At 38.5% G+C, this 3,658-nt stretch overlaps 1 protein-coding gene and 1 pseudogene across 1 annotated transcript in view; one reads left to right on the top strand and one right to left on the bottom strand.

The window, feature by feature from the left end:
• AKAP6 (A kinase (PRKA) anchor protein 6) overlaps positions 1-3,658 on the top strand; it is a 516,985-nt gene that overhangs the window by 13,810 nt on the left and 499,517 nt on the right. The window lies entirely within an intron of this gene.
• LOC102842046 overlaps positions 2,023-3,658 on the bottom strand; it is a 5,058-nt pseudogene continuing 3,422 nt past the window's right edge.

The following is a 3,658-nucleotide window of genomic DNA, read 5'->3' as shown; positions in this document are numbered from 1 at the left end:
TGTGTCGTGGAGTCGGTTCTGACTCATAGTGATCCTGTACAGGGTTTCCGAGGCTGTAAATCTTTATGGGAGCAGAAAGCCTCATCTTTCCCCCTTGGAACAGCTGGTAGTTTTGAACTGCTGACCTTTAGATTAGCAGCCTGATTCGTAACCACTACACTACCAGAGCTCCATAAATAATCATGTGATAAGTGATGAATGTGTGTTATGTTTTACCACTATATATATATAGTGGTAAAACATAACACACATTCATCACTTATCACATGATTATTTCCATAAACCAGGCCATTACGCTGAAATCAGTGTTATGCAAAAATGGAAGATGACCACATCAGATCACAAAATGTGACTGCCAAATTATGTCATTACAAAACTGCCAAATTACATCATAACTTCCAGATTATATCATTGCATAATTGCTCAATTACATCATTATAAAACAGCTGAACCACTGGCAATCATAATCCAGCCAAGTTGACGTATTGTTTTAACCATCCCAGCCAATGTTACTCTCACCTTGCACCTCTGTGTTCATTACTACCAGATAGACATCATTCATATGCAAAAGCATCAGATAGTAAGTAGAGTTTCTTACTATCATAGTTAATGTGAAATGTCAAATGATGAGTTAATCAATAAGTGGAGGTAGGTGTATAATATAAAATTTATCACTTGAACAGTTTTTACTAGCATTCAAGTAGGTTTATATTGTTGTGTGACCATCACCATTATTTAGTTCCAAAACTTTTTTCTCCCCAAACAGAAACTCAGTTATTGACCATTCGGTAATAACTGCCTCACAACAACGTTTTGAACTGGAAATACATTGAGAGATGTAGGCACACACACCTATGGTTGTATAGGTTGCTATGAATTACACCTTTGGAAGTTGTTCACCAAGCCACCTGTATTGTTGTACCTGGTCACCTTAAATAGGCATGGAGAATAGTCTGAGCGAGAATGTTTAGAATATGACAGAAAGAAGGGTTCCATTCCTGTCTGGAGCTGAGGGATGATGGAAGACATACATGATTGAGTTTCATGGAGACACTTTGGATCTTGACTGCCTCACAGGAGTCTGGGCTTGACCCAGTACTCATAAAACATCCACAGATAGGGAATCCCTAGCTTTTTAAATTGTGTATCAGATGAGTTTGTGTGTGTGTGTACAGGATGATCTAGAAAAGGGAGGGCTGTGAGTCTGTTATGAGGCTGGTCAGTATATGGCATGAGTGGCTGAGCTTGAATGGTGGAAATGGGAAGCAAAATAAATTGATTAGGCAAGAGATGGAAATACAGAGCATTTGCTAGGGACTCACAGGTAATTGGTTCTTTGTGACATAACTTGCCCTCATCAGATTCAAACTGAACTGATATGTCTGCTGTTACTTGGTGGGGCTGAAGACTTTTTCTTTGTATATGTATGAATAGAATAAAGAGAAACAGAACAGCAATCTCTCTTCTTTTTACTTTAGCAAAGTGGCTGTTAGTGGGCTTCTTGGTGTAAGGTGATTGCATTATATTGTGATGTTTTAATGCACAAATTTTCTTCATTATTTGGATAAAGCAGATTTGCAAAATGCATCAGTAGATAAAAATGGAATATATGAAATGCATTATGGGAAGTGACCCACACTTCCATTGAATAATGAAGGAATGGGTATAAGGCCCATGGGAGAAATAGTTCTGAGATGGAAACTGACCTTAGACAAATTGTGAGGAAGGTCTTCAATACCTCTTGCATTTTTCCTTCTTTCCAGAAACTGAATTTCAAATCAAAATACCTTAAAAGTAATTCAAACTATTGTTTGAATCCAATTATGAATCAAAAGTTCTCCTCTACAAAAAGAACTAAAGCTGTTGTGCTGGCAAGAGAACTCCATCTCCGTAATGGTGGGTCAGGCACTAGCAACAAAGGGGAGAGAGTTGCTCTGCAATTCCTCCCATAATGCCACATAGAGCACTGTTCCTTTAGAGGTGTGCCCCATGCTGGCCAGGACTTAGGTAGGAGTACACAGTTTAACTGTTAGTTACATTAGCGTGGCTACCATTACTGACCATTCTGATCAGGATCACAATGGATAGATCCTGATAGAAAGGAGAAAAACGTGGAACAAAACTCAAATTCTTTAAAAGTCCAAACTTACTTATCCAGTTGTTCATCTCCCTAAGACTATCACCCTAAGATACTTTTTAAATCTTCAACTGAAACTATCCCCTGAGGTCATGTTCTGGTGAAATAACAAATTGGCACACACAAAAGAAAGGATTTTGCCCATAAATGTTTCATTAAGTAATAAACAGCTATATGAATCTAAACCCACTCCCACTGAGTCAATTCCACCTCATAATAGGGTTTTCGAGACTATAAATCTTATAGGAGCAAACATCTTCATCATTCTCCAGCTGAGGTGGCTATAGTGAGTTTGAACTGCCAGCCTTGAAGTTAGCAATCTAGTACGTATCCTACAGTACCACCATGGCTCCTTATGTGAGACCAGGAGGTCAGCAGTTACTCTAAAGCAAAGTTGAAAAGATAAGGGACTAGGGAAACTTTTGTTAGGTGCCCAGTCATTTTGACTCATAGTGGCCTTTTGTAGGGTTTCTGAGGAGCAGCTGGTGAGTTTAAACCACCTACCTGCTGTTTAAACCAACCTTGCAGTCCAGCACATTTACCCACAGTACCACACCAAGACTAGAGCACTGGAAACCAAAAACCAGAATGCAATTAAAGAGAATGCTCATACATTGCAAAGCATGTAACTAATGTCACTGAACAATTTGTATAGAAATGATCAAATGGGAACTTAATTTGTTGTGTAAACATTCACGGAAATCATAATAAAATATTATTTTAAAAATATCTTTTTACTGCAGCTTTTAGATGTCCTCCCAGATAAAGCCCAATGCCTGGGCATGACACAAATTTCTCCGTAATTTGGACTGAGCTGAATTATTGTTCCATCTCCTGAACTCTCTTTTCCTGCATCTTTTAAAAACCATGCCTTGGAATGTGTGGTTTTCTTCTCCTTGACAGATCGCCTCACTCCTTACCAAAAACTTCTCTACATAGGAAAATTACAATACATTCTCCAAATGCCAACTACAATATTGCTTTCATGCAGGCCAAGCTGCTTAGTCCCCTGTAGGTTCTCCCCATGGTTTCCAGTGGGACCTTCTTGCGGACATAGCATTCAATTTGAAGTGTTACTACTCATCCACCGTGGTTATAAGGAATCCTGTTTTTGTGTTCCTTAATTATATATCTCTGTTGGTGTTTTTGTATGATTTTGAAATCAGGACAAAATAAAGCAATCATGAAATACATTTCCTTTAACTATTTAGTTGATAGAAAACAAACCGACAGATTTTGACTTCTGAATAATTGGTAGTTTTCACACTTAATCTGGACATCTGAGAACATACATAATTTCATTTTGATTGGTCTAGGACAAAGTATCCTGAATATTTTGCACTTGAAAGGTATGGCTTTAGGGGAAATTCTCACCTCAAAAGTTCTGTGTTTGTACATCAATAAACCTTTAGAAGTAAGTCATGTTGTTGTTGTTGTCAGGTGCCACCGAGTCGGAACTGACTCATAGCAACCCCATGCACAGCAGAATGAAACAATGTCCGATCCTGGGCCAACCCCACC

Source organism: Chrysochloris asiatica, unplaced genomic scaffold, assembly GCF_000296735.1.
Source record: "Chrysochloris asiatica unplaced genomic scaffold, ChrAsi1.0 scaffold00017, whole genome shotgun sequence".
Classification (NCBI taxonomy): Eukaryota; Metazoa; Chordata; class Mammalia; order Afrosoricida; family Chrysochloridae; genus Chrysochloris; species Chrysochloris asiatica.
This window is presented reverse-complemented; position numbering and strand designations above follow the sequence as displayed.